This window comes from Octodon degus, unplaced genomic scaffold, assembly GCF_000260255.1.
Source record: "Octodon degus isolate 3935 unplaced genomic scaffold, OctDeg1.0 scaffold00036, whole genome shotgun sequence".
Lineage (NCBI taxonomy): Eukaryota > Metazoa > Chordata > Mammalia > Rodentia > Octodontidae > Octodon > Octodon degus.
In genome coordinates, this window is record NW_004524612.1 from 3,129,368 (window position 1) to 3,150,369 (window position 21,002).

Sequence of the window (21,002 nt, forward strand, 5' to 3'; positions counted from 1 at the left end):
GGTTGGGGTGGGCAAGGCAGGCCCAGGGATCAAACTCCCAGCCCCTGTGTCTGCCTAAGCAGGCACTTTAATCTGCTGAGCTATTTGGCTGGCCCTTCCTTGGGCTTTCTCTTTGGTGGTCCATCCAGTGTTCTTCAGATTTTTGCAATATTCCAAGTACCTTATCTCATGTGTATGTGTATAAATTTCCTAATATTTGTTTGCTTATATTAATAATATTTGTTGTTTAAACTTTTTCCTATAATTGTCTTCTGATAATTGCAAACTTATAAAATTCATTAGAAAAAAAAAAACCAAAGTGTTATATAATGCTACAAAATATAATGCATAAGATGTATTTGGAAAATAACCAGAAAATATTTCTAAAAGCATTTAGTCTTTGTATCAACCAAATTTCTATAATCACAATGATCAATTTATGTGACATGAGTAAATTATTACATGTAACTTAGTCCTATGTTAATCTTTATGTTTTAATAACATTTATATCATGCTTTATATCATATTGAAAGCATCATTTACATGAAGAAGGAATTCAGCAATACTCTCATGTTATTCTAAACAACAAATAGGTAATATAAATTGCAATAAAATACATTAAGTTCAGCCAGTGAATTATGCCAATGAAGTTTTAATTTTTTAAAACATACATGTGTATGCGTGTGCATACATGTAATAGTAAGATTAGACAGGTATGTTAGTTGATTTATCAGTGGGCAGATGCTAGCTGAATATATCAGCCTCAAGCTCAACTACTTGTTCAGAAGCCCAATTTGTCACACATTGTACCAAATCAACATTGATTTATGATCGTTAAATCTTTAGTTTATTGAACTTAGTCGTTCTTTGTGAGCCAGCTGAAAGATTTTATATGACTTTACTATAATAGAACATTATCTCCAGCCTGGAAGTTTGTTGTAATAGACATGCAAGTCATCTCTTTTTGCATTTAACAGTTATAATAGAAATAAAATGTTGCTTAAACTGAGTGGGTCACCGTTAAGTGTACTATAGTCAACCTGAATAACCAAAGCTGTTAAGTATTATTAGTGAAACCACTTCATTTTTCACTTACATCTTCCCCTTTTCAAAGGAATCACAGGAGGTTGAGTTAAAAGACACCCGTCCTTCCTAAACAAAATGTATCATCTGTGGCACAATTTTTTAAAAATATATTTGGTACAGGGTCTACAGGTTCTCACTATGTAGCTCAGACTTGTAGTGACTCTCCTGTTTTCAGCCTCCAGAGTGCTGGGATTACAGGCACGCACCACCATACCAACTCTCAATCCTTGTCTCAGCATGCCCTGAGGGCGGGGCTGGCATGGCATGCCAAGGATCAAACTCCAGTCACTGTGCTCTGCCTGAGCAGGTGATTTAATCTGCTGAGCTGTCTGGCCAGCCCTTATGGCACAAATCTTGACACACTTCTTATTCTTGAATGAACAATTTGTTTCTGAGATAAATGTATCTGCATGATTTTCTATTAACTCAGTCCCTTTCCAGTATTCTCCCAGTTTATACAATGAAATTTTTGGCAACCGTGTCATCAAACTGTTAAATATGGGAGTGTGTGGAAACACCTAGAGACAGACTGTGAGAAAGATTTTATACCACCTACCTACAGGCAGGCTGGAATTGGAGTGACAGCAGCAACTATCTGGAGCAGTGGTTCAGCACATATAGAGTTTAGGGTTGGGGAATCACAGTTTCAAAGAATCCAGGTGAAATGATTGAAATCAAAGTTCAAGGACAATCAGTGCTTATGTGCTATAGGGCTGGGTTCAGGAAGACTGCAGGTGTGGTTCTAAATTACTTTATGGATTCTTGTTTTCTGAGGCAGTCTCTTGTCAATAGTGAGGAGCATCAAGGTCTTTATCAGGTCAGGCCTGACATTTTCACCTTTTTGTTATATATATAAAAAGAAAGAGGATGGAGCTTATCAGGGCTACTTCAGGTATGACACATGGGGCATTGGAGCCAGCATTTATCTGTTGGTAATCATTTTTGCATGCTCCTGCATAAACTGAAGGAAAAGACTGAGGAGGCATGGCCCAAAGAGAAGGAGGAGGGCAGTAGGACTGGAGTAGTCAGACCACACACCCTTCCCAGAGAATTTTGTTCCGCTAGTTAGAGGGAAAGTACCTATGGATGTTTTGCTGCATACAGTTGTAGGTGGGATTGGTAGAAACCTAGACTTGTGGAGGGATTACAATGGCTGTATAAACATAGAAATATAGAGGAAAAGTTTGGTTAGCGTAAGACTGGAGCAGTTAACTCAAAGAATGAGTTAACTGTAAAGTTTAGTAGATAATGAAGGATGATCTGTGGGAGAGCAACTGTGGGATATGGTGAGAAAAAGAAGAGTGTTTAGAAGCCAAAGGTTGCAGGTAAGGGGAGGGGAGGGGAGGAGCTCAGTGAGGGCCATGCTAAATTCAAGCACAAGGAGAAGGTTTTTCATTCTCCAGATAGAAGACAATTGAGTTGGAGTCCCAGTGAAATTGAGTAGAAGTCTGAGGATAGACTTCTCAGACTTTCAGTCTAAGGACTCAGTCTGAAGACTAAGTCAGGCCAGCATAGACTGATGAAATAAAATAGGGCAAGTGACCTAGGATAGACAGTGACATGGTATTTAGGTGTTTTCTGGAATTCTGGTTAACCTAACAGATGTGGGGAACATTACTTGTGACTTCTCAGAAAAAGGAAAGGTCAAGTGAACTGTAAGCAGACACAGATTTATTCTGGAGTGGTGAATTCATTGTGTGGTGTCTTGCAGATGAATAGCTCTCGGGGTGCTGTATATGAATCTGGAAGATCCCTGACTTCGTCTGTAGGAATCTTGAGTTTAAATCTTTAATTAAAACCAATTTATTAGTCAGGTTATTTTCATAAGGGTGAGTGTGGTAGACAAACTAATAGTCAACTTGTAACACCTAACTGAACTGGATCAGTGTGGTTCTAGGTATGGAGGTCCACCTGAGGATTGTTGCCACTGGCATAAAAAGAGAACTGGAGGGAAAAATGATGTGGTGTAGATTCTCCTGGAGAAGCTTTTAACATTGTTGGCTCTTCTGATATGAACTTGGAGTTCTCATCATTGGAGGAACTTGGGTCCTCATTGTCCCTGAGGATGGCTAGGATTCTTTGAGGGGGTGCTTTCGTCCTTATTTTAGTGTCACTTTCTGACTACAGTGAAGCTCCCTCAGTGTGCTGGCACAGACCCATCATCTGATTGGTGCAGACTTTCTAGTTTTTACCACTGACATTTGGGCCTTCCCAGTGCAGATACTTTATATAGACCTGCATGAGCCCTGAAGTACCTCTTAGTGAATGAGGATTAGAACAATATTTCCAGGTGGCTGCTCCTTTATTCAGCAAGAGGAGTTCTGTTCAACAGTGTAAGCCTAAGGGACCCACATTTTATTAGCTTAACAATTTTTGATGACCTGTGGGAAGCACTTAACACTAATGAACATATTGGGTTTTTTGGTTTTTTTTTTTTTTTTCCTAACAAGAGATTTTCAAATTATTGTACATAGATAAAAATAGGAACTTCCTTTGTAAAACTAGTCTTGACATAATTTTGATTAGTTGGAAACCTGGGTGGAAGGATATCCTTAACTCTAATGATATCTATTAGCCAAATTAAGTTAAATATGGTATTTTAAAAATCCACAATGGCAAAGAGAAAAACAACTGTTAAGGTCAAACAAAACAAAGTATGGTAATTAGTTGTAAATGGACAGACAGACAATAAACACTCATAAAACAATTTATGTGATGCCAGAGTATATTTTCATGTATTTAGCCAACTTGAATTATAATAACTCTTTTATATAAAATTAATCAGAACATTTATACACTGTCTATCCTAGGTCACTTACCCTATTTTATTTCATCAGTCTATGCTGGCCTGACTTAGTTACATCCTTAGACTTCTACTCAATTTTACTGGGACTGTAACTCAATTGTCAATTAACAGAGATCTCTTATAACAAGAATTAGAAGGAATGAAAATCTTTTGCATATAATCAATATTTTCTCTGTATTTTCTTTTGTCTTAAGAATATTGGCAACTTCATGCTCTCTTTCTTCACTAAACCTTTAGTTCAGTCATCTGTACACATTTTGTCAGCTATGCAGATATTCTTTTTATTCTAACAGTGTTTGTGGGATCCCTCTCTGTGAGACTTAATTTGGGCTAGCATTTCTGGACAATCTTTTAGATAATTTCAAAAAATTTCTTTGGCTCTGCCTGCCTCATGCATCTGATTGCAATCTTTATTTAAATTCTCAAATGCTAATTGAAGCATAATAATTTCAGTTCCTTGTGAATTAGGAATCTGTCTGTGGTGTGTTTCCTGTATAGCCAGGACTGCAGGCATATGCCACCATGCCTAGCATGGCCAAGGCAGCAAAGAGGGTAGGTCATCTCCCTACTACATGATTTCTCCTGTGGCCTACAAGTATTCCTCCCATTAGATAATGAGTGGCAGCCAGATGCATAGGGAGGGTGGGGTCAGGGCATCAAGTGTGAGCAGGGCCATAGGAAGTGGTGAGGCTGGCAGTTTTTCTTTGGCTTATCAAAATTAACTGTCTCATGGGTGGGCCCATGAAGTCCATTTATTACATAAGAAACCACATCATCTTGGTGTGTTCTTGGATTCTTCCTGATTGTGGCAGTTAGGGTCTTTTCAGGGGATAGCTGCAGTGCCCAGGATGAAATCCATCTGAAGAAAGCTCAGATGAATAAGACTGAACCAGGGATATCACTTGTTTCCACTCTTCTGAAGATAGAGTAGAGCCAAGGATCACATTTACATCAGTCAGGGTAGGTTGTATGAGTTAGGTCTTAGAGATGTTGGTTAGTTTTGGAAAGGTCTGTAAAAAAGGAAAGGATCACAAAGTAACAATTTTATGTGCCCCTTGAACTTTCTGGTGTGGGAGCTGGAGTAGGGGCCAAGGTGTTGGGGCCAAACTGAAATCTAGACTGGGGTGGATATGTGGAGGAGGAGGGTCATGGAACAGATTTTGGATTACCTGGAGGCCCTACAGTCTGCTGTGTGAAACTCAGAGTAATGAAGAACCTGCTATAATAGCAGGAGGTCCTGAAGGAGGTCACAGGGATGCAGCCAGAGGGTCCAGAGTAGAGGGAGTCATTTCATTGGCAGGTTTTGGAAACTGCCAGGGAAGAGCAAGATCAGTTGAGTTTGTTATCAGAGAAATGTCTGCATATTAGGAAGAGAGTGTATATGGGAGAGAAAGAAATATTTGAGAGGGTATCCATGATGTGCACAGAATGAACATTTCATGGAGGCTAAAGGATGACTTTATGTATGATCTTCTGACCACGTTTTTAGCTGTTGGCAGAAATTGTCTAATTACCATGGAATGGAGGGATTGGGGTCCCATTTTCCGGTTATGTAGGGTTACAGAAAGATATCAAATTCTTAGGCTTCAATGTTGGAGGTAGAGACACTTCATAGTTTTTAAGAAACAGAGCAAGGAAGACGAAGGGGAATAGGATTGTTACCCATCAGGAGCAGATAAAGGTAACTTTATGCCTCCTGTGGCTAAATAAGAGAAGCACCTGGGCCTACACTGATCATGGTCAGTTGTGTTCAAGGCCATAAGGGAACAAGTGAATGGGCAAGATAGTCATCACCACAGTTGATCAGTCAACAAGCAAAGCCAGTCTCCCTGGGAAGCATCCATGACTAGTGCTATGTATAAAGGTACAGAGAAGGAGCAAACCTTTCTCAGTCCCAAGGGGTGAGAGAAGAGAGCAGATCTAGGGAGCAGTGGTCAGCATGGCAGGAGGTGGGGAGCTGCCTGTAGCACTAGAGAAAAATCCAGAATTGGTGCCAGTGGGTAGCCTCAGTGGAAAAAGGCTCAAGATCTGGAGCAGTACCCCCTCCAGAGGGATCCTTTACTAAATCCAAGTCACAGCACCAATATGTTAAGTAATGGCATGTGGGGAAATAAAAGATTTGATTCCACCAGCATACAGGCAGACTGGAATGGGAGTGACATCAGCAGCTCTCTGCAAGGTAAGCTAAGTGTATATAGGGTTTCAGGTTGGGTGTTACAGTCCCAAAGCCTTCAGATGAAATATTTGTAGTCACAACTGCAAGGACAATCAGTGCAGGTATATAGACAAAGGTGGCATCAGAAAGACTGCAGCTCCAGTCTAGATTTCTTTAGGGATCTTAATTGTTGATGTCTGAGGGAAGCCTTTTGTCAGTAGTGAGTAGCAGGACTCTCTCCTGTCAGGCCCAACACAAATATTAAAAAACGTAGGCATTTAGTGATGACCACAACTTAATCTTTAACTCCCCTCTTTCTCCAGCCATGTAGTTATTTCTGTAACTATTTTTACTTCCCTCTCTTCTCTGGTCCACTTCCTTTCTCCATTGTCTTCATGACATATACTCATAAAGGAAGAGTGCACTCTGAGAACATAATTTTAAGTGAAGTAAGACACACTATCTTAAATATTGTAGTTTTTCTTACTTCTGAAACCCAAAATATACATAATGACAAAATACAAGACCTGATAAAAAATAGGGAAATAGATGTTCCACAAAGGGTAAAGGGACCAAGGGAGGGAGGCAGATGAGAAGAAGCAGAGGGGAATGGGGTGTAAAAAGAACTAAGATATATTATTTTTATGGTTTGTGCCTAGGTGTCCCCCTAAAGCCTCATGCAGTCATGGGGTGGCTTCTGGAGTTTGTGACTGATTATTTTGGGTGTGGGTGCTACATCTGCCCTGGGGAAGGTAATCTGCATTACACTGTATGGAGGGGAGAGAGGCTTTCTAGAAGCTGCAGCTGCTGCCCCTCACTTTGCTCTTTGCTCTTTGCGGCCACCATCAACAACTGCTCTGCACCATGTGCAACTCTTGTCTTGGAGCCAGCTGAGAATGGAGTAAAACCTTCACTAACTGTGAGCTAATTAAACATTTCTTTCCTTAATTCTGAGTTTTGGGTATTTTGTCCCAGTGATGAGAGAAAAGTAACTGAGACAATTATATACATGTGCCAACTCCCCACAATGAATCTAATCATTATGCATTGCAAACATACACTGGTAAAAAAAAAGTTGAGAAAAGGAAATAAATGTGAGACATGTACATATATAGGAGGGAAGCATCAGGTTTATTAAGATTGCAAAAAGCCAGCTGAATCACCTAAAACAATGGAGCAGTAGAATGTATAATCTTAATCTCTGTTAATCAATGGTGGTACAATGCTTGCATAAATCATTAGAATATATTTTCATTCATGCTAATAAATTTATTGATATTTCACAGAAATGCAGATTTGCAATTTAGGTTTTAATATCTAGTTCCATTTAAATTATATAGCCCTTATAATTGGGTGCTTTGAAAAATAGAAAATTAAAATTAATTCAGTTAAATTTAAACAAAACTGAAGGTAGAAATTGTTATAGATGAATAATAGTAAATGGGCTGTTCTGAGATAAAGAATGCTATCTTCCTTTGATTAATAAAATAATCCATTTAATATTGTTTAGAAGTATGTTACTACCTGTATCTTACTCACTTTAGACATTTGAAAACATACAATAAATCAAAAAATCAGTCAATGTATTAATAACAATAATAATCTATTTCTAATATTGCAGTGATAGTTACTTTAAATTCATGTCAACTATCATACTTCTGTACAGGGCATCCTTCTAGTCTTGGTCACTTTCCAATTGCTGTGACACAACACCCAACACCCATAAGGCTGGGGTGGAAAGGTCTCTTTCAGATCAAAGTTTGTAGATGATTTTGTCAGTAGTCACCTGGTTCCAAGGTCGGATGACATGGCAGAGGAATGGAGGAGAAGCAGCTCATGGCTACAGGCAGAAGATAGGGAGCCATACACCTGTCATCTTTCTGTTACTTTCTGTTTCCTTCAGGCTACCAGCCTGGAAGTCAGTGTCACCTGCACCTAGAGTACAGCTTGTGCTATTCACATCCAGAACTATGTTAAGCCAATTGGGTGACCCTACCCTTAGTCCCAGCATCACACACTCCAGATCCAGCCATCTCTGAAAGCCTCGCCTGTCAGAGCATACGGCTTAGGAGGGACATCCAGGTAGCAGCCATCACAAGTGCCTTCTGGAGACTTTTTTTATAGTTTTTAAATATATCTGATTTTGAATTTGTTTTACATAGTTTGATTTATGCCTCTACCCCATTTGTTTAAATGCACATTTTCAGTGTCAACAGTTAGAATTTTATGAATACGTGTTAATTCTGTAGCAAAACTCATTTTAAGCAATGCTTATGCAAACTATTGATTAGGTTTTAGCTCTCCATCCATCGACTATATAAACGGAGGCAACTCTGAATGTTAAGTGTCATTCCTTTGCAACTGTAGTCCTACCTTACATATTCTTTGAAAAATGATTAATTATGTGTACTATCAGTTCTGTTTATTAAAATACCATTTTGTGTTACTATAGTGGAAAAATGAATGTGGAGATATCAAAGCCTGATCATTTTAAAGACAAGTGTAATTCTTAGACCTTTCCTGCCAATATGGGCAATTTGATACTGTAGCCATGAATGCCTTTATTGGAGTGGGTCTTCAAGGAAAAAAAATAGAATATTTTATTTTTTTGAGACAGGATCTTGAACCTGCTGAATAGCTCAATCTGTTCTTAAACTGTTGAGAATCCTCCTGCATCATCCTCCCAAGATAGAACTACTGGAGTGCAATACCATGCCTGGATTATTTTGTTTTATATATGGAAATAGTAGAATTAGTGAAATATACGATTTTTGAACATTCTGTTTTGATATACTGCTTAGAATACACTACACGAAAGTAAATCTGTTTGTTAGCTTCATAAAAACACTCATTTATCTTTCAAATGCTTGAACCTTAAATATATACTCTCATTCATTTTAAAATATATCATCACATTCTTTATGAAACATCTAGACAATCAGAAGCCAAGAATGCCAGCGTGATCCTTTAGTTTTTCCTCTGTCTTTGGGAGTGTTTCCAAGATTCTTATAGTTCAACAAATCACAAAGTGGAAAAATAACCCTTCCTATCTTGTACTTGAAGAATTAATTTTGAAAATCTTCATCAGAAAATAAAACTTAAGTTAATTCTATGGCATACAGAGCTATGTGTGTTTTTTGAGAACCATATAGAAATTGGTCTAAAGTCTCTCACATGATCAGGAGTAATGAGTAAAAGAACATTTCCATGAATTGTATCTCAAAGTCTACTTACATAGGTGTACAGTTTTTAAAATACTTGGGCATTCTCCCCCTTACAAAAACTTTCGCATCTTTGGAGTTTTTAAGGTTAGAATTTTCAGGCGACTTCTTTTCATTTTCTTTTTCAGGAAATGTATGCAAGAAGAGTTCTGAGTTTATACTGTTCCACTCTGCTGTGATTAAACAAGACACTGCTGTGTTTTGTAAGTACAACTGTTTTTATCTTAAAGAAGATTTTCTGTTTTAGAAAGCCACATTTTTATTTAGAATTAAGCTAAATGTTGTAGAAATGGAAGACTTAGTCAATTTTATTTTTTACCTAAATTTTGCTTTATCTCAATTTTAGTCAATTTAGGTAAACAGTGAAAAGCATTTATTTGTTAGAGTAACTGTTTTCCTGGGTCCATTCACCAATATTTTAATGCCTTGTGTTAAGAAGCTTACCAGAGGCTAGAGAGATAGTTTGGCAGTCTAAGCGCCTGCCTGAGAAGTCGAAGGATCTGGGTTCGATACCCGGTACCACATGTCATGCTGGCCCTGGTACACTGGGTGTGGCATGCCAGCCACCAAAACCAGGCATGGTGGTGCACACCTGTAATCCCATCCCAGGCTGAGACAGGGAGTATCACTATGGGTCTGAGATAGGTAGCGAGACCTTGTACCTAATAAATAAATAAATAAATAATAAATAAGTGCAAGCATATCAGTTGGTGAGCTACTTTAAAGATACTATACTGTTAGCAGTATCTTTCTGACCTGGGTAAACATCTTGGTATTATGATGTTCTCTGTGTTATTGAGTGTACACTTTCATCTGCAGAAGCTGCCCTATGTGGCTTCATTGAGACAATCAAATACTATCTTCAGCAAAGAGTAAATTCACATTGGTATTCATAAAATTATACTTTACTATCAAGGGCTATGATATCCATCACAGATATGCATTTCATATCTTTGAAGTATTAGAATCTTGGTTCTCATTTATTTCCCATGTTATGAAGCAAACATACAAACGATGTTATGTGGGGCATAATGAATGACACAAACTTGAATGTTTGCTCAACATTCCAATTCGCAACCCTTTTAGCTGTCTTGAAGTTGAGATTGGGCTATTCATAATTTCTTCAACACAGTATAAAGAAAATAGATTTCCTTCTCTTTTCCAAGCTGCCTCTTATGCTGAGATAAAATTGTCTCTTTGACCCTGATTAGTTTTAATGACAGACCCAACAAGTTGAGAGAATGTAATGTGTGTTATTTATTTTAACATTTGCAAGCATTTTTTGGCTTTTTATTTATGCAAGCTTTTCTCACTACACAAGAGAAAGAATTACGTTATACTGCCTCATAATAAGTGGATGGGCAAATCAACTAGATGAAAAATAGATTTACAGTTCTGATTCAGTGCCAATCTAGTCACTTCATGTGCTCTTCGTTGAGTTACTTCTGCACCCTGGTATTTTTAAACAACTAATTTGGAGCATGGTTCCTTTAGTAGTACACTAAAAGGTCAAACATATTTCACAAACCTATCTAAGTAATGTGGAAGGCATAAATCATTACAAAAAAGATTTTGAAATTGGAGAATAACATACAAAAAGAAGGGAAATTATATAAATATCTACATTTTAAATTTAGGCTGTACCCCACTAATTCTGTTTTTCAAAGTTTCTTCATTTAAATCATTATTTTTTTCTAAGAACATCTGAATTTTTACAGTAAGACACTGAATTTAAAAAATTTGACTTTTTATTTCTATGAAATAATAATTTGTTTATAGATGTATCTGTTACTTAAATTCTACAACATTTTCAAATTACCAAATAGAAACAATATAAAAATGACTTTATATAATTTAATATTAGTAAGAATTATTTGTTGAATGCTTATAATGTATGACACCTTATGCATAAAATATTACAAAGGAATCAGGGGTAGGACTTGACCTGCACAGTTACATCAGTGGCAAAGAGACATTTTATATTAGAATTTCACAAAAATCTTCTCTTGCCTCTTTACTATATACACTCTCTACAGCTCTAAGAAATCTATGCTGGGAATCATGTAAATACCATCAAAGGTTTGATGAGTAAAATACAAAAATAGATTTTTTAGGAGCAGAGGAAATATGTTTTTGGTTTTGGTCATGTTTTCTTATTTCCTTGGAGCATTTATGATCTGGCCACCTAAGGAAGAATTTCAAATATATGAAAAAGATGTAAGAAAAAAATAGTTTTCATTAGGCTTTTCAATATAGTGTCTTTAAAAAAACTTAAGAAAATAAGACTATTACATCTAAAAAAGACCAGAATGAGAAAGTATAATAAATTAGACACACAAGCTTAAATATCACATAGTTTTTCTTATATGAGAAGCCTAAATTATAAATAAAGAACAACATAGAGGGTGGATAATAGGAAGTCAGGTGGATCTTTCACAATTGGGAAGGGGATCCAGATACAGAGGAAGGAAGGTAGGAGGGGAGGGAAAGAAAGGTGACAGGGCTTGGAGATCTGCTCCATGCACGCAGCAGCTCCACATGGGGAACACAAACACCATGTGCTGTAAACATTCCAATGCACTAATGGGAAAAATTGAAAATGACGTGAATAAATGAAAACAAGTGAGATAACATTCTTCATTTGTATGATGAGGTTTTATACAAAAGGGTGACAGTTTATTTTGTAGTGATTTTAAAAATATAATAAACCCAAACAGTTATCTGTGTGGATGACCAAGCTGTAAGAATTAATGCAACACTGAGATTCCATCTCACTCAAGAAAGAATGGCTGTCATCAAGAAACCAACCAATAACATACTGGAGGGGTTGTGGGAAAAATGGAACCCTTCTCCACTGTTGGTGGAAGTGTACACTGGTGCAACCACTGTTGCAATCAGTGTGGAGCTTCCTCAAAAATTAGGATTTGAAGTCCCATTTGACATAGTGATTCCCCTTCTAGGTATCTTCCAGAAGAAATAAGAACATCATACCACAGCTTTATTGTCACATCTCCATTTAAAGAAGCACAATTTGTAATAGCCAAATCTTGGAAACAATAAAATGTACATCAACTGAGAAGTGGATAAAACAGATTTGAATTTTTATACAATGGAGTACTACTCTGTCATAAAGGACACACTTAGATATTTCTAAGTAAATGGATGCAACTTTAGTGAAATAAATTGGATTTACATTTTTAAACATCTCATTGTCTTGCTGGTGTGAGAAACTGAAAGGGTAAATAAATACTAAATGTACAATAGATACTGTAAAATTAGAAGAAATTGTTAAAAATGGAAGAGGAAGTAGTGTGGGGCAAGGGGAGAAATGATAAGGATAAAATGGAAACAAAGTTCTACAAATATGGTGGGAAAGAAGGTTTGAACAGAGAGGAGAGAGGATTGGGGGAAAGGGGATGAAAATATACCACGTACAGGTACAAATTCCTTATAATGAATATAATCATTATATGTATTTAAGATATATTAATAAACTTCATGTAAAAAAGAATTTTAAAGCAGTAGTATAACTAAAGATAAAACTTTATAAAGTCCTTATTTTAAAAAACATGAATTGTAAAACAGATCTTTTCTTGAAGGGAGGTGATATCAGGGGAAATAAGATATTAATTAATTCAACATAAATGTTAAAACCTAAGATCCAGGAGCATGAATTAGTTACTGCTTTAAATTCTGTTAGTAGGTGATCAGCATCAGCCCCTCAATCCACACTGGTTTTCCTTTTCTGAAATCATACACAGGCGGAATAATTCACTGCACAGCCATGGTCCCAGGGCATTTACTGGCCTGTCTGCTCTCCGTAATGGAATTCATAGAGTACTTTCTAAAGATTTAATGATGATCAAAGTGGACCTTCTGCTTTTAGACTGAGAACTACTCTGAGAGCCAGATTGATTTCTGCCAGTTACAATTCAGCTAAATAAATGGTTGGATAAACATTAAAAAAAAAAAAAAACCCAAAAAAACTGTGTGTCTTCTTTTTAAGATGATGCATTAATTAATGAATCAATTAATTTGATACAGGGTCTCACTACACAGTTCAGACTTATAGTGATCCTCTTGTCTCAGCCTCCCCAGGGGCTGAGATTACAGGCATATGTCACCATCCCTGGTTCTGGTGGCTAGCTTGACACAGAGCCGGTGCTGCATGTGTGCCAGGGATCCAACCTGGGTCCTTATTCTTGCCAGGTGGGCACTTAGACTGCTGAGCTATCTCCCAAGCCCCACACCAGTCTTCTTGCCCTTCATTTATGGTATGCCTGTAAGAGAAGAGTATAACTTATAAGGCAATAAATTTTTAGTTGTCACTTAAAAAGCAACATTTTTTTCTGGTGTTTTAGATAAGTAATGGATTTAGTGAAGAAATTAAATACCTTCTAATTTATTGTAATTATTGTAAAATCTTTTTTCTAAAAAAAAACTTTGCAGAGCTTAAACTAACATGATATTTTTCTTTTTTATTTAAATTAACAAGTTGAATCAAATGAGTACTTAGGCTGAGAACTCTGGGGAATAAAAGAAAAATGCAAAATATGGTTGTTGTTCTACTTTTTCTTGATTCTCCATTTCTACAGTCTCACTCTGGAGAAAAATCATTTGTTTATAAATTGTGTATAAAATAGTCAGAAAAAATATAAAATATGTTGTAACTCCATGTCTGGTATATACAATATTTTAAGTCTATCCTTTGTAATATGTCATACATGTCAAACATACAGAAAACAATGAATGAAGCACAGCAGGTATTCACAGACCCAGTACAATTAAATTTGAGAAATGAGATGTAGATAGAGCTTAGATTGAGTCTGAAGGAGTTGTAGACATTATCATAGGCAGGATAAAGAATAACAAGCTTGATTTAGAACTTTTTATGTGATGATATGTGCCAGATTTGAAGATTTTGGGAAGAATTCTATGAAATGAGTGAGAGGATCAGTTATAAAGATGAGTTTGATCTAAAACAAGAAAGGTCTTAATTTCAAAGGTGAGAAGTCTGTTCTTTATTTACATGTTGAAACAGGCAGAAAAGATACCTCAGTGAGATGCTATCTTGTCAATTCCTGAATAGTAAATATAGGGGAAAATGAGAAAAGAAGCAAATATTCTGGCAAATTTAGACTCTCAAAAAGACAAAAATGTTTGATGAATGGAAATGAAAAAAGGACAGAGGACAAGTGGCTGTGTGTATGAGTGATGAATAAGGGTAAGATCTTCCAATTTTTGAAACATCTTGAACTTACATATTCTCTTCATTACTTTTTACTCATTGCTGGGACAAATAAGTGACACCCAAAATGAGGAGGAAAAGTTTATTTAGCTCATAATTACTGGAGGTTACAGTCCATAGTAGGCTGACTCTAAGGAAGAGTGGAACATGGCAGAGAGACTCCTTTCATGGTGGTGGCAAAGAGCAAGAGAACAAAATGGAGGAGTAGCAGCAACAGTGGCAACAGAGAGGAAGTCTGTCTCTCTGTCTCTCTTAAATTGCAATCAGGCTATCTGCCCCAGGCTGGGAAAGTATACCCATAATCCCAGCAGTACTAAAACCCATAATCCCAGTAGATCATGAGTTAATGTCAGACTCTAGAGGTCCCAGCCCCATAACTGCATGAGGTTTTGGGGGAACAACTAGACACAAACCATAAGATTTAGTTAAGCTTTTTACCTTTCAAGTTGACACAATGTATCAACCATTTCACATATTTTCTAAGAGTTCCCTTACCTGATTACTACCCCAAAGTCATTTTCTTATATTTTATATTGTTGACATTTTGATGATGAAATAAATGGTTGCGAACCAAAAACACCAATATATGGTGAGTGGCAAAAGCACAGTATAAAATTTGATAGGAATTTTCACTTGTGACAAAATAAATAAATGTGTTGGAAAGGTGTTTAGTATGTCACTTTGAGTTTGTTAGATTCACCTCGTAAAAAAAGGACACAGACATGTTTGAATGGGGCACCTGTATTCCTGAAAGAAACCGTGTGACGTGTGGGTACCATGAGCTGAGCATATCTTCTGTGTTAGTATTTGGTAGACATCTTGAAGCAAATTTAATTGCAATTACTCAAGGAATCAAAATGGTTGTGACAGCTTTCTGACTGTCAGAAACACAGGGAAAATGCCTGAACTGTCTTTTTTAAATTTTTTTAATTTTAGGGAAGGGTGTACAGGGTGTTCAAGGTCTCACTATTAGATTGGACTCATAGTGATCCGCCTGTTGATACCTCCCAAGATCTGGGATTACAGGCATGCACCGACACGCCCCGTCTCAGTTGCCTCAGTGCACTCCAGGGGCAGGCCTGGCACAGCAGGCCTGGGATATGCCTGAACTGTCTTGAGGAATCATGGTTGCCAGTGCTTTCCCAAGACAATTAGGTCAACTATCAACCATTTTAGTAGGCTTAAGGTAGAAATATCATGGTACAAAATGCATAAATAAGCCTTAGTGAATACACAGGACAGGCTATTTATATTCCTGGCAGACAAAGTTAGTTTGTGCTGTAGGTGTTGACCATGATGAAGGGGAAGATATTTTATTGTAAAGTTAAAAGTTATGATTTTTTAATTTGCATAAAACATATGTTCACTTAGCTTATGTTGCTGCCCATTTAGATATATCAACAAGTTGGGGTACTTGTGTGCAGGATGGAAAAAAATAGGAACTCTGCTTAAAAGAATGCTGAAAGAATTTCTAATATTTTGTGTCTCTTTTCCTGAAAGTCTTTTACAGATCTTGTGTATATAATATATTCTATCAACACTGGAAAACCTTTACTTGCTTCTGATAATGAGTTTAGTTTAATTGGTGCTCCATTGTGTTGAATCTAATAGGTGAATGTGGTTTCTAAGTAGGTTCATGAAACTGTGCCCGTTTCCCCCATGTCTAGTTTTTCATTTTTGCTTTACTTCCTCTTTCCCTCCCAGGCTCCCTCCCTTCCTTCCATTCATCTATCTCTTTTTTTTTTTCTTTCTTTTTTGCCCCACCCATTTCCCTTCACTTGCGTTTTTGTTCAGGACGAATTCATAGTAAGTGTGAAAATTGGAAGTTTTTAAAAGGAGAATTGTCAGTTTCTCTTGTGCTAGAGATTTGTGTAAAGAATAGAGATCAATAGTCTGAGCCTCAATTACTGAAACATCAACGCTCCTTTGTCCCTTCTCATGAGCTGTGGTAATGGCACTTGCTGTTACAAGAGAGACGCTTACTTCCTTTGTGTTTACAACTGTTGTCAATTAACATTCCTGGTCATGCCAGATAGAAAAATGCAACAAAATAAAAAAATTAGATTCTCCATTTTCATAGCTTTAAAAATTAATATATTAGTATTATTATATTATATATTATATCTTCATACATTATAATGCAAGAACAATGTGAACACATTTTTCTTTTCTTAACAATTCTTTATTACACTATTTCCTTTAACGTGGCAATCTTTATTTTGTTTTCCCAGCATAATTAGCAGCTGTATCTTTCTATTTCATTTGTCTCAACATTCACTTTAATGAATTCACCTTTTGCCCTGCTCTCTGCACTTAGCATAGAAAAAAATGCTTATTTATCATTGCTTCTTAATAAACCTCATATAATTAGTGCTATTACAGCAGTTTATACAATACCTATCAGAGACAACTAGAGAGACTTTTCTAGGAAACAGAATGTATCTCAAATTTGTTTTGTTTCAGTGAGGTCAGTTATCATGATGGAAAATACTTGAAAAAGAAATTCATGAATTTAAAGTAAATTTATGAAGAACTTTAAAGACAGAAGCCAGAATTTTCCATACTGTTTTCCTTAATATTAAATGTTCTACCAGTCCAGGCTGCTCTGCTTAAATTAATGAAAACGTACGTCTAGCAAATCTTACATGGTAGTGGAATGGGGTATACCTACCAAACTAAGGAAATAGTCTGACTTCTGAGTTTCCTGGCCGCTGTTCCTCCTCACCGTCCTCCAGTCTCTTGTGCATTGAGAAGCTAGCACAAGTCAGACTTTTTTGTTGTTGTTCTGTTGATTACTCTAATTTCAACTTTCTACCGTATTTCATGAAGACTGTGAATCAAGTCACTGGGTGAGAAATGCAGACATTTAATTGTGGTTTGGTGAGACACAAATTCTACTGTAACCATATTTAAAATACCAAATCTGCAAGAGGAATCTCCTACTTTACAATGGAATAAATAATTATAATAGAATAAATAATTCTTTGTCCTTTGAGCTGCAAGGGGAAATATTGGGCTAATTGAGCAGTTGCTCAGGGTCTTTACCCTAAAGGTGGAGGACCATGTGTCTAAATGCATGTCTAACCAGGTTCTCAGCCAAACAGCAGTTAGGAATGTAAAATGATGCCCCTACAGAGAACATGAAGAATTTTCACACACTGCAGCTGTTCCCACTACAGCACACCTCCCTTCTGTGATTGGGTCATAAAAGATCTGCGCTCTTTCCTAAAACAGATGGGAATACAGCCTCATTGGTAGGGGATACTGTTCCATCACTTGTGGTGTGACATGAGTCACATACGCTTCTTTAAGTGTCCATCCTGCAACAGGTCTAAGATACCACAGTGTAAGACTGAGAAGTGATAGGAACTAAACTAAAAGCCAAATTAGGCTGTGTCCTTGAGATGAACATGATACTGTTGAGCTTTCCTCAGTAATTTCTCCTTACCTTTTGTAGCAAGCACTTCCTGGTGCCACATTTCAGGGTTGTGTTCCAGATAAATCTAGTCTATAACCATTAGATTTCAGACAAAACTAAAGACAATGTGTACATATACTATTTTTATTGTGAAGTTAACCAAAATATATTCTCAAGGCCAGAGAGCAAACGCTTTTGAAATTGGAACAAGTGTCAGCTGAATTAATGCCTTCACAGTTATTATTTTTTTATAAGAATATAAAACTTTGTCTAGAACGAGCCTTCTTCATATATTCATATTTATGTGGCATCAGAATTCAGTTAGAGAACCTGCAAAATTAATATAAATTTATTTGTCATAAAAAGTTTTTTCCTATGGTTTAACTAATTGAGAGAGCTGGTTAAATACCGCTAAGGCTGTTCCCTTTGCACGTGAAGTTAGGATTTCAAATCTGTAAAGCACGAGGGTGGGGAGGAGAAACAGGTGCACAGACTGACATAATGTGATATGATCCCCAAACACAAGCTGAAACCAATGAAAACAGGCTCTGTCCAGCTCAGTTTATAGCTGCACAATAATGCTACAGAGGCTACATTGGAGAACTTGGTGACCCTCGCCAGAGAAGAGAAAACTTCTCTGTTTCAGGAGAAGCTGAAAGAGGGCACAGGAAAAGTTAATTTAGCTGCAGGTTCAGTCTCAATGTCTCAGCAGCTAAGGGGCTAGAAAATAAACTGTGACACACATGCTTTGTAATGGCACTGAAAATTAATTTTCAGGAAAGAAAAAAATGTGCAGTACAGTAAGAGCATTGATGTTTTCACTCCTTTCATGGTTGAGTAGTATTCCATTTTATATATGTATACCTACTACATTTTCTTTACCTATTGATCAGTTAATGGACACTCAATTTGTTTGCATTTCTCAGTTATTGTTAATCATCCTACAATAAATAAGGTAGTAAAGATATCTCTTTGACACTAATTTGATATCCTTTGGCTGTACATGCAGAAGTAGAATGGCCAGAGCATAGATTTTTGAATACAAAATTAAGAAGGCATAGATAGCTGTTCAACAACAGTAGCAAGTTTAAAACTATGATGCATGTAATTTATAATTTACTGTATGTGCAATAGCCAAATTATAACTTCATGAAGTTTTTGATATCTATGGTACTGAATATAATATAAAAATAGTATTATGATGAAGAACCTGTATGTATCACTATACTGCTATTGCAGTGTATTGACTGAATCCATAATTGAAGAAATGATAAGGGGCCGGGGAGATGGCTCAGTGGAATAAGCGCTTCCTTGTCAAGCACAAGGGCCTGAGTTCAATCCCCGGTTCTGCCAAAACAAACAAACAAACAAAAATGATAAATTTTAGTTATGTTAAGGAAAATAAAATGTTTGTTTTCTTCTCTTCCACATGCATAAACCATATCTGCAGTACTAAATATAATATAATAATCTGAATTCTATTCATGATTCTATTAATATAATCTGGCAATCCTCTGAGAGATATCTTCCTTTAAAGTCATAAACTCTCTTAGTAAAAGATTTGATCTGCCCTTATATTTTAAGGTAATAAATTTTAAAAATACTTTAAAGGTCTAGACACCCTCTGGTAAAATTTGTACTACATGCTAAGTGATATCTGCAGTATAACAAGATTGACATTTTTTACATGCATACAATTTGAAAGTCTTAATCATAATGAATAAAATTTCAGTGCTTTTGTGTGAAAAGTAAAATTAGCATTACCACAAGACTTGCTAATGAACAATGCTAAATTGTTCATAGACTCCCTAGAGTTTTCCTTCTTGCTTTAAAAGCTTCATTGATTTCCTCATACTTAAAATAATAAAATAGCACCATTTAGGTTTTTGAGACTGGAAGTTGGTAAATGTTTTCAAATACATTTTTATAATTTGTATTATACTTCTAATGCAAATGGTCTTTTTTGGATGCACTGAGAGTAATGCAGTTTACTAAATAGATACAGTCATAAGGGGACAAAGTGAAATAACACTAACTGTTAATATAAAATATCATATTTTCTGTTACATTTTCTTTTTAATTGTGTTTTCTCTAGCTCTAGATCTTTTTGTTTCATTTTTAGCCTTATTTATGTTTGCATGTCTCTAAAAAAGAGCAGGCTTCAGAGACACATCTTTTAAAATGAAGACTTTAATTTTTTGTTGAAATTTTTATTCCTCTATTGTTAAAATAATTCCTGACATAAAGATGAAGGTTAGTGACCTGCTTACAGCAACAGATACCTTCCACAATTAATAATGAATAATGCCCGCCTGTTATAATTGTATCTACCAAACATCTACAGATCACTTTTGTGTATATTTTTCATTTAGTGGCCTTACTATTGTAACGCTGAGAGGACCCATGTTTATGTTTATTTTGTGGGTAAAGAACTTCTAATGAAGAGAGAGAAAATGGCTTGTCTAAGGACACAAGTGTGAATCTGATCATGGGGTGCATAAAAGATAGCAAAAACACTTAGCCCTTTCAGGCATTTTTTCTTTCAAACTGAATTTATTCCTAAGTGATACATAAAGGCACAAACTTGTAAGCATCAATGGAGTGTGTATTACATAGTATTTAAATCTTGTTGACCATATACATCTTCTCAAGCATTTATTATTTCTTTTTTGGTGGACACTTTATAAAGTCTTTGTAGCTTTTTCAGACACACAGAACATTACTGCTACCAGTCATCATATCCATTTGTCAACTGACTGACAAGTAGATTGTTTTCATTTCTTAGCTATTGTGATGAGTCCCTTAATGAACATGAGGTTTCAGCTGTCTTTTCAACTCTCTCTTTCTCTCTCTCTCTCTCTCTCTCTCTCTCTCTCTCTTTCTTTCTTTCTTCAGCTGGCTCAGGCTGATTTAAGGGCGGGTCTGGTGTGGCATGTGGTTCTTGGGATTGCACCACAGTCCCTTGCCCCTGACTGATTTTGCTCAACAATGCGCTTTAGACAACCGAGCTAACCCACCAGCCCACTCAAAGTATTATTCCATTTCCTTGGGATTTTGGTCTAGTATTAGAATTTCTAGATCAGACAGGA

The 21,002-nt window shown here is 36.4% G+C and overlaps 1 protein-coding gene across 2 annotated transcripts in view; it reads left to right on the plus strand.

Annotated features, from left to right (window-relative positions):
• The window catches only part of March1 (membrane associated ring-CH-type finger 1), an 870,419-nt gene that overhangs the window by 317,460 nt on the left and 531,957 nt on the right, over window positions 1–21,002 (plus strand). For both annotated transcript variants that reach the window (XM_004630613.2, XM_023714702.1), the window contains exon 2: window positions 9,376–9,450. The gene's annotated coding sequence lies outside the window, so the exon portion shown is untranslated. The remainder of the gene's footprint in view (window positions 1–9,375; window positions 9,451–21,002) is intronic.